The sequence below is a fragment of the Suricata suricatta genome, chromosome 14, assembly GCF_006229205.1.
Source record: "Suricata suricatta isolate VVHF042 chromosome 14, meerkat_22Aug2017_6uvM2_HiC, whole genome shotgun sequence".
NCBI classification, from domain to species: Eukaryota; Metazoa; Chordata; class Mammalia; order Carnivora; family Herpestidae; genus Suricata; species Suricata suricatta.
Genome location: NC_043713.1, coordinates 79,991,914 through 80,002,384, shown reverse-complemented (window position 1 = coordinate 80,002,384; position 10,471 = coordinate 79,991,914). Strand labels below are relative to the sequence as shown.

Below are 10,471 nucleotides of genomic sequence, written 5' to 3'. Positions count from 1 at the left end.
GGGAGGGGCAGAAAAAGATGGAGACACAGAATCCAAACAGGCTCCAGGCTCTGAGCCGGCAGCATAGAGCCTGATGCAGGGCTCAAACTCATGAACTGTGAGTTCACAACTGAGCCAAAGTCAGACGCTTAACTGACTGAGCTACTCAGGCACCCAAGGACAAACAGTTTTAAAGGTCTTGTTTACTGTCTGTATCTCCAGTATCTAGAACATTGTCTAGTCTAATAGTAACTTCAGTTATTTCCTGAAAGAATGAGTTTCTTAACAGCACGTCCAAATGCAATGTCTTATTATTAGACTTATGACCTTGTGCAGGAAGCATCCGTGTTATAAACCGTTTATTCACCTTGCTGTGCAGCGCATTGTGAATATACCACAATGTATATAGATCCAACGTGAGTATACTGCAATGTATCCATCCAGTCTACTGTTGTAGGCATTGGGGTTATTTTCAGTTTCTTTGTTTCGATTTTTTTGCTATTATGAATAGTACCACCTGGAACATTCTAGCACATGTCTTTTAGTGAACAGATGAATGCACTTCTCTTTGGGGCATGTCTAGGAATGGAATTGCTGGATTATGGTGTCTATGCATGTTTAGCTCTAGAAGACATTGCTAAGCAGTTTTCTAAGTTCCAGTTTGCAGTACTGCTCAGGTGACTTTGCACACCTGTCTGCAAACCTCCTACCTCATTCCGTCTTCCCTGTAGAGCCGTTTGCGGACATAATCATCCCCTTCCCGTCTCTCAGTGCAGTTTCTTTCTTAGTGAACCATTCACCTCTGCCTGTGTGATTTACCTCCTTAAGAAGATGCCCTTCTTAGGGAGTCTGGGTGGCTCAGTCGGTTAAGTGACCGACTTCGGCTCGGGTGATGATTTCGCAGTTCGTGGGTTCAAGCCCCACAGAGGCCCTGTATCCAGCTCAGCGCTGACAGTGGGGAGCCTGCTTGGGATTCTCCCTCTCTCTCTCTCTCCCTCCCTCTCTCTCTCTCTCTCTCTCTCTCAGCCCTTCCTCCGCTTTCACGCACACGCGGTGCGTTCTCTCTCTCAAAATAAATAAACTTAAAAAAAGAGAGAAAGCTCTCCTCTTTCCACCAGTTGCTTCAAAACATTGGGTGCTCATGCTTGTTGAATGCGCGAGTGACTAAGTCAGATGTTCTGGAACGAATCCCAAACGTTTGCTGTCCTGTTTTTATTTTTGGCCCACGCGTTAAGCTCTGAGCGATTGAAACTTCCTGAATTAAAAGCAATCACCAGCTGAAAAGGACTCTAGTGCTCACCTTATGCCCCATTCTGCCCCTAGGGTAGCAAGACCAAAGGTAATTTCTAGAATTTGCCTCCAGCATTGGGTTGGGAGGCCACGTGGAGCTCCAGTAACCCGTCAGGGTGGGGAGGGAGGCTAGTTTCCACCGTGTGTTACTTCCCAGGGATTAAATGTTGCAAACTCATCATTTATCATGTGCCCCAGAGGCTTAAAAAAATTCTTTAATGTTTATTTTTGAGACAGAGAGCCCATGAATGAGTGGAGGAGGGGCAGAGAGAGGGAAACACAGAATCTGAACAGACTGCGGGCTCTGATCTGTCAGCACAGACACCGACGCGGGGCCTGAACTCACTAACTGTGAGATCATGACCTGAGCTGAAGTCAGATGCTTAACTGACTGAGTCCCCCAGGCACCTCGTCAGAGGTTTGAATCTTGTTTTCCAGGACCGTGGGAAAGGAAGGAAAATCACAGAACCACACGAATACCTAGTGAGTGTGGGGAAGGCCTTGGGTTCGGGAAGTGGCCCAGAAGAGCTCACTTAATCCCTTGAATTCCTCAGTAACACCAGCATCCCTGTCTCCAGACCTCCCTCCCCTCTCGACCCACAGCGATGTCACTCTCCTAGCTCGCAGGGCCAGGGCTACCCTTGCTGACCCTCTTGCCCACATCCCCAGGTCTGCTCCATGGCCGAGCCCTGCGGTTCCTACTTCCAGACCGACTTCAAACCTTGCCACTGCTGTCTGCCCCCACTGCCACCATCCTGGTCCAAACTATGACTGTCCCCTCCTGAACGCTGCCAGCAGCCTCAGAGCTGGACCCCGGCTCTGATTCTCCCTCCAAAGACCAGAGTTTGAACATCTCTTTGCTTCACATGCTTTGCCGAAGCCCTGTAGCAGAGGTGGGAGCACCTGCTCCTGGTCCCTGGCACACCGCATCTCTGGGCACGCAGAGCGCAGGTCACAGGCGCCAGGGTGGGCACCTCTCCCTCCTCCTCCAGCCTGGCTCGGCGGGGACAGGGATGGCCGGGGGAGGCTGTGGATCACACCGAGTAGGGATTTGGGCCCTGTTGCCCCAGCGGTAATCTGCTTAGACCTCCGCTCCCCTTGCCTTGCCCTCTCCTCTACCCGGGCTTCCTGAGGCCACACCCCCAAGTCCGTTATTTGCACCCACATCTCTGTCCAGGCGTCCATTGTTGGAGGACGTTGTCAAGATGATGTGACCCTTGGGACCCTCCAGCTGGACCCGGGCAACTAGAGGCTCCTCTGCCCTCCCCTGTCCTTGGAATGCGCCTCCTGCCCACTACTCCACGGTGGGAGCCGCTTTGGTGGACGCAGCCCTGAGAGAGCGGGTGGTGCTGAGATCACCTGGACAGTATGTGTGACGAGCCTGTCCTTGTTCTATCCCTGGCCTGGAGGACATCGTGGCACACAGAGAAGATCGCCCTGTGAGACTTCAATCACAGCGGACAAAGCCTGTCCTCCCCAACACAGAGATGCCGCTCATGAGGAAAGCTGCCTTGGGGCGCCTGTCTGGCTCAGGGGGTAGAGCATGTGACTCTTGATCTCAGGGTTATAAGTTCAAGCCCCGTGTTGGGTTTAGAGATGATCAGAAGCATCTGACTCTTGAATTTGGCTCGGGTCGTGATCTCAGTTAGTGAGTTCAAGTGTCGCATCGGGCTCTGAGCTGGCAGTGTGGAGTCTCCTTGGGATTCTCTCTCTGTCTCTCTCTATGCCCCTACCCTGCACTCTCTCTCTGTCTCTCTCTCTCATAGTAAATAAATAAACTTTAAAAAATTACAAAAGAAATAAAAGAAAAGCTGTCCTGAAACAGGCTCTGCCTGGCAAGGAGGAGCTGGTTCCTTACCCAAACAGACTGTGGTGAGTTCAGACCCGGGAGTCTGCTCAAGCGCCGTCCTTGCTAAGTCACAGGAAGGCACTCAGAAAGTCCCAGAGTGATTTGACCCCCAGCGTGGGAGGCGAGGGGTGTGTTAATAAATAAGTGGTTCAGATCGTGGGGCTCTTGGCGAAGAAAAAATGGTTTCTTATCTTGGAGATCATGGTCACGATCTGTGTTTTTCATGTGTCTATGTCGGTTGCTGTGATATCTGCCCCAAGGCCACCAGACGGCCACCAAACAGCTACCTACCGCCAGCAAAACGTCGTGCTGGGCGCTCAGAACGTGCTGCGCACGGCAGAAGAGGGTGGTGGGCGATTGTCAGAGCCGGGGTCCTGCGGGGTGCTGTGTTGGAGGACACCATAGAGGGGCCGTGACCCCAGCATGACCACTGAGCCACCTTGCGATCCCCCGCCCCGCCCCCACCTTGAAATGTGAGCTCCGCCCACCGGTCCCACAGCGGGAGCCATTTTCAAGGACAAAGCCTGGGAGAGTGAGGTGCTCTCCAGACCCAGGGGACTGACCTCCCGTCAAGACCTCAGTGTAAATGTTTAAGGCTCTGGCCGCCGCATGGGGACACCTCCTGCCCTGTGGCTGCTTGGTGAGTCCCCTGTTGTGAATGGCTCCGCCAGCCCTGGAAGGCTCGGCCTCTTCCGGGGGCTCTCCCAGCCCCGGGGTGCGCAGAGGGGGCGGGCCTTGAACCGACCTTTGCTTTGGGGGAAGCCCAACTCGGACTCTCCCCACAGCTTGTAAAATAATCTCCAAGTGCCCCATCGGGTCTACAGTGGAATTATGACCGGCCTGGGCCACCCACTCCTTCAGGACTCCCAGACGCCCGTGCTTTGCTCCTGGTGGGGCTGTGTGGCCTCAGGGCCTTTTCTCTGGCTCCTCTGACCTCTGGTTTCATTTATGGGCCATTTCCCCAAAAGAGCCTTCACTGACTACTCAATTAAAATTCCACACCCCACGGGGCACCTGGCTGGCTCAGTTCGTGGAGCGTGTGACTCTTGATCTCAGGGTTGTGGGTTTGGGTCCCACACTGGGGGCAGAGATTACTTACAAATAAGTGAATTCAGCACCCCTTGTTATCCTCTCTGTTAGCTCCCTGCTCTTTTCCTTCCTAACATGTGTCGCCAATCGTAATAATAAACGTATTTGCTTGTTTGTTTAATGTTCCTTCCCGCACTGTAACCCTAGCTGAGGACACTGTGTGCCCCGCCCGGTTTACAGTTACAGTTTACAATCAATAAATCTTGATTGAACAAATGAATAACGTGCTGCTCTTATTCCCATTTCACAGATAAGTAAGTCGACACTCCGGGTGGCTGAATCTTTGGCTCAGAGGCCCACGTCTGGAAAGCAAAACAGGTCTGGATTCAAACCCAGCATTTCCTCTTCTGTACGTGTCCAGGCGGGGAATTGCCGAGTCATATGGTAAGTGTATCTTTATAAGGGCCCACAAACTGTCTCCCAAAGCTATTGTACCATTTCCTGTCTCCTTCGGGAATGGGTCAGAGGCAGGGGCTGTTTAGGGACCGGATGTGTCCTCCTGAAATTCCTATGATGAAATCCTAACCCTAAGGTGATGGTGTTTGGAGGCGGAGCCTTTGGGAGGTGATTGGGTTAGATTAGGTTATGGGAGTGGGGCCCTCCAGGTCCTTGTCAAAAGGGGAAGAGGCACAGGACCTCTCTCTGTGCGCATGTACCAGGGAAAGGCCATATGAAGATAAAACCAGCAAGAGGGTCCCCATTAGCGGCTCCGCCGTGCCGGCACCCTAGCTCGGACTTGCAGCCCCCAGAACTGTGAGTGATAATGTTTGCACTGAAGCTGCGTGGGCTGTGGCCCGCTGTTAGCGCAGCAGGGACCTGCGGAGGGTCCAGAAGGCATGGCTTGTCCTCCTGGAACTCCTGGACTGAGTTAAGAGGCTGACCTAGGAACTGTACACACACAATTGTCTGTCACCTTATGAGTAGACAAGAAGAGTGACACATAGGGGCGCCTGGGTGGCTCAGGTCATGATCTCACAGTTTGTGGGATTGAGCCCTGCGTCAGGGTCTGTGCTGACAGCTCGGAGCCTGGAGCCTGCTTCGGATGCTGTGTCTCCCTCTCTCTCTGCCTCTCTCCACTTGCACTCTGTCTCTCTCTCTTTCAAAAATAATTAAACATTACCAAAAAAAAAAAAAAGAAAGAAAGAAAGAAAAGAAAAGGAAGAGTGACATATACCCATACAGTAGAATGCTAATCTACACTACAACACAGATGAACATGGGAAAACACGACACTTAGGGAAGGAAGCCGGCCACAAAAGACCACATATTGTATAATCCCATTTATATGAAACATCCAGAACAGGCAAATCCGCAGGGACAGGTGGTGGCCGGGAGCTGAGGGGAGGGAGGCAGGGGAGTGACTGCTTCGTGGGTTCAAGGTCTCTTTTCTGAATATGTTCTGGGACTAGATAGAGGTGATGGTTGCACAACATTGTGAACCGTGCTTAACGTCCCTGCATCGAGCACCCTAAAGTGGTTAATTGTATGCTGTGTGAATTTCAACCCCAATAAGAAAAGGGCTTGTAAACAGAATTGATTCCTAGTGGGGATCATTCTAGCAAATGCCAGAGACCTTCGCAGTTCCGAGCCTCGAGGGGTGATGGGGGGCGGGCGCTGCTCCGGGGCCTGGTCCCTGGTCTCCATCCCGGAAGTGTTCCTGCTCCGCGAGTGGCGCCCCCTAGAGGCGAGCGCCGCAAGCTGGAATGTCAGGGGCTCTCTTCCCTTTTCAAAAGGGCTCAGGAACCTGGGAACGTGGCCTCGATGATCCAGACTCCAATCAGGAAAACACTGTTGGAGGCTGGGACACAGGTGCTGGCAGGTGGCTGACGAGAGTCCCCAGACAGCCCAGAGAGGGGCCCCTGGGCTCCCTGTGGAATCTCCGTCCCAGGCTTGTCTGCTGGTGCCCGTGCGGGCGCAGAGTGAGAGTGTAAGGTAATTGCCTTGAGCTGGAGACGCTGGCTCGCCAGTTCCTGGACAATTTACTGTTTAGTGTGGAGAAAACCTCCGCACTGCTGACCGGCCTGCCGGCGGCAGCAGGAAACAGAGAGCCCAGGCTCAGCACCAAGGCCGACCGACTGCCAGAGACGCCTCTGTCGCTTGTGGTGTTAGGGATTCCCTCCTGGGCACAGCTGGCGCAGGACAGGCACCGAAAAATAATCATGTCTCCTGAAGTGTCATTCGCGGGCAGTATCGCTAAGGACAGTGTCTCATTGGCGGTACGACTCACGTTCAGCCATGCACCCATTTTAAATGGACAGTTGGATGAGTTTTGACAGATTTATACACCTGTGTAACTGCCACTCTAGTAAAGATACAGAATACTTCCATTACCCCAGAAACTTTTCTTGTATCCGTTTGCTATTCATCACCATCTCCTCAACCCCAGCCAGTCACTGACTGATTTGCTTTGTATCAGTGTAGATCCCTACAGGTCCATATAAATGGAACAGTACATGGTGTAATATTTTCTTTCTGGCTTCCTTTGTGCCGCATGCCTTTGATATTCACCCATGGTATTGCCTGCATCAGTAGTTCACTCCCTCTCTGAGGCTGAGTATTCCGTCCTGTGGATATGCACAATTCGTTTCTCTGTGCACACATCGATGGGCATTTGGGTCACTTCCGGTTTGGGGCTTTCATGAATAAGGCTGCTGTGTGCAAGTCTTTGGACCGGCGTAGGTTTTCATTTCTCTTGGGTAAATGCCCAGGAATGGAATCATGGTTGTCAGTGTGTATCTAGCTTTATAAGAAACCACTAGACTCTTTCCCAAAGGTGTACCGTTCTGCATTCCCGCCAGCAATGTGTGAGAGGTCCAGGGGCTCCACGCCCTCACAAACACTCGATGTTGTCAGTCTTACTGGTATCAGCCATTCTGGTAGGTGTGTATCTCACTGAGGTTTACATTTGCATTTTCTTTTTTTTTTAATATAAATTTATTGAGTTTTATTTTTTATTTATTTTATTTTTTCAATGTTTTATTCATTTTTGATACAGAGAGAGACAGAGCATGAGAGAGGGAGGGGCAGAGAGAGAAGGAGACACAGAATCCGAAGACAGGCTCCAGGTTCTGAGCTAGCTGTCAGCACAGAGCCTGACGCGGGGCTCGAATCCACGAACGTGAGATCTGACCTGAGCCGAAGTCGGAGGCTCAACCGACTGAGCCACCCAGGCACCTCGTTCATTTGCATTTTTTGATGATTAATGCTGTTGAACACTGTTTCAGGTGCTTCTTGGCCATTCATTTGTCTTCTTTTGTGAACTGTCTGTTCAGATATTTGGCTCACATTTTATTGGGTTATTTGCTCATTATTGTATTAGAAGATGATGTTCCAAAGGCAAGAAATGAAGTTATGCAGAAGTGTCAGTGCAGTGGGAGAGGCGCCTAGCCTCCCTTTCTCTCTGGGGTCTGGCCAGGATGACAGAGGGGGTGGGGGCTTTGGTAATCTCACTGAAGGTGGAGAGAGAGAGAGATTAGCGTAAAAGCACCAAGGGAGGTTACCCCGAACGTCCCCACCCCCACGAGAGTCACCCGGAAGACTGAAGCATAGATTCCCAGGAAACCCTGCCCCAGAAGGTCTGACAGGTAGGTCTGGGGTGGGGCCCAAGAATCTGCAGTTCTAACAAGTTCCCAGTTGCCGCCAGTGCTGCTGGCCTAGGGACCACACGTTGAGTAGCACCTCAGAGATGACCGAGGCTGAAGGGAGACCGAGTGAAGAGCTCTTTCCCCCCTTCTTCTCCTCCAATCTGTAGTCCCGGAAGCCCCTCCCATCCACTCCCCACCCACCGGGCCCGTCCTGCACGCAGTGGTGATCTATGGGGTAGAATGGCTGAGAACCCAACCGTCCACATGGAGTGGATCAAAGGGATCCAGGAGCCCCAGGGTCTAAGGAAGAGAGGGGAAAGCGTCAAGGCCGAGATCTTTCCCCTGACTTCAAAGGGATAGACATACCAGTTACCCTGAAAGTTGAGAACAGAAGTCAGGAACTTGTTGCACCTGCCCTGGATGTGTGTGTGTATGTGTGTGTGTGTGTGTGTGTGTGTCTCTCTCTCTCTCTCTCTCTCTCTCTTTTTTTTTTTCTGGTGGGGGGTTTGTTTCCATGTTCAAAATTCTTTTGAATTAATTGTCCACATTTATAAATTGACACTAATGTAGGATCATATTTATGGCTAATGGTTGCAACCAAGCTGTACTAAAACTTCCAGGAGAAGGATACAGTTATGCCATCAGTGATTCGGGCATTTGGGTTGAAGATCTGTGGAAACATTTTGCGACACTGAGACCTGGAGAGACACCAGGAACCTATTGCAAGTGGGGGTGTGTGTAAAGTTTGTTTTAATGTTTATTTATTTATCTTTCTTTTATTTTGAGAGACAGAGACAGAGAGTGAGTGGGGGAGGGTCAGAGAGACAGAGGAGACACAGAATCTGAAGCAGGCTCCAGGCTCTGAGCTGTTAGCACAGAGCCTGACGCAGGGCTTGAACCCACAAACCATGAGATCAGGACCTGAGCCCTAGTTGGGTGCTTAACCGACTGAGCCCCCCAGGCACCCGGAGGGTGCACGCATTCTTTCCTCCTATGTGTGTTTGTGGGGTGACAAGACTGCACAACCCTAATTGGAAACTTAACAGTAAAGACATTTTGATTTTGCGAGCAGCTGGTAAGAGGGAATTGACAAACTACAAAGAGTAAAATATAAATAAGGAAGCTAAAAAAAAAAAGAAACAAATGGAAAGGAAGGAACACCTACGGTTGCAGCAACTTGAGATGGATGAAATAAGAAACATTTTCGATTTTAGTTAGACCTTTGGAATTTTTCGGAGCGCTTAAATGAGAAAAATAAGGAGGTGGAGAGAGTGTGGGAGAGGGCACTGCCAATTTAGATGAAGCTAAAAATTTAAATTCTTGCTAAACAATCCCAACAAATTGGCATTCGAAGTGTGCTATTAATAAAACTGCTCCTTTCAAAAAGATGGCTTCGTGTAAACCTCTTTTTCCCCTTGAAGCTCTGCCTCGCCAGTGCTCCCAGAGCATAAAGACTGCGTTCCAACTTCGCTTCTGCTGTAGATTAGCTGTGTGACCTTGGGCAGTTTACTGGGCCTTTCTGAGCCTCAGTTTCCCTTTCTGTAAAATGGGGATAATGAAAGCTCCTTCTTGGGGAGACTGGACAAAATTCAGCATTAGGACTTAGGCCAACCTCGAAAGGTCTACAGGGGCCAAGAAGATCTTGTAAAAGAGCGAATGAACCTGGTAGAAACTGTGGCTTCATCAGAGGCAAGACCTCTTTGAAGAGTCCCCTGTTCCCGAGCTCCCGCTTCCAGAAAAGTGGGCTCAGTTTGGCCTAAACTTCTGTTTTTTTCAAAGAATGACCGAAAATCCCCTTGTTTATGGGATCTTCCAGTTTTTAAGCTTTGACCATCAATTCACATGTTTCTAAAACACGAGCTAAACCACACAGACCGGATTCCGCAGGACGCACGTGGCCTCTGGTTTGCATCACTTGCCTTAAAGAGGAAGAAAATGAGATGCTTTCCATACTGGAGAGATGTTTTGTTCCGTTCAGCTTTGGCGAGAGGCTGTCGGGAACAGACAGTAACGACCACTAACGCTCCTCTGGCCTCCTACCTGCCAGACAACCTTTCCTGTGATGCTCCCGATTAGGACTCTTTCGTTTGGGTCACGAAGGGGTTAAAAAAAACCGGTGGAAAGTCCATATTCAGCACCATTTAAGTCACATCTGAATGGAGGGGCCGTGGTTCTTTTAGAGACTAGAGATGAAGGGGGACCCCGCGGGTCCAACCACACGCCCTTTGATTTTCCTTTGGGGACTCCTGGGAGAGGGCACAGGGTCCCCGCGTGCAAGCGCACCCCCCAGCCCTTGTCTGTTCGGGGGTCAGTGACTGGCTGAACGTGCGAACGGTTCTGCCAGCCAAGCGACCACCTGCAGAGACGACGAACTTTTCTGGGCGGAGGGGGGCGGGGGCGGTGGGCTCCCTCACCTTCAGGCTTGGCCCGGGGACCCTTTAGGACTTCCCCGGGGGCCACTGCTCCCACATCTAAGGGCAGAGCGCGCGCGCGCATGTGTGTGTGTGTGCGTGGGGGGGGCACTCAGTGATCGAGGGTCACGCGCAGGTGGCTTTGCCGCGGTGGTGGCGGCGGTCGCAGAGGCGACGCCGCCGGAGGCCCAGGAGGAGGGACCCGCGGCCCACCATCGCTGCGGGCGGTAAGGCGGGCCGCCCGGAGCCCTGCGCCGGGTAGGGGGTCG

General features: G+C 51.5%; 1 protein-coding gene across 1 annotated transcript in view; it reads left to right on the top strand.

The window, feature by feature from the left end:
* Positions 1–10,380: 10,380 nt before the first annotated feature.
* The window catches only part of RPH3A (rabphilin 3A), a 265,035-nt gene continuing 264,944 nt past the window's right edge, over positions 10,381–10,471 (top strand). The window contains exon 1 of the mRNA XM_029921863.1: positions 10,381–10,429. The gene's annotated coding sequence lies outside the window, so the exon portion shown is untranslated. The remainder of the gene's footprint in view (positions 10,430–10,471) is intronic.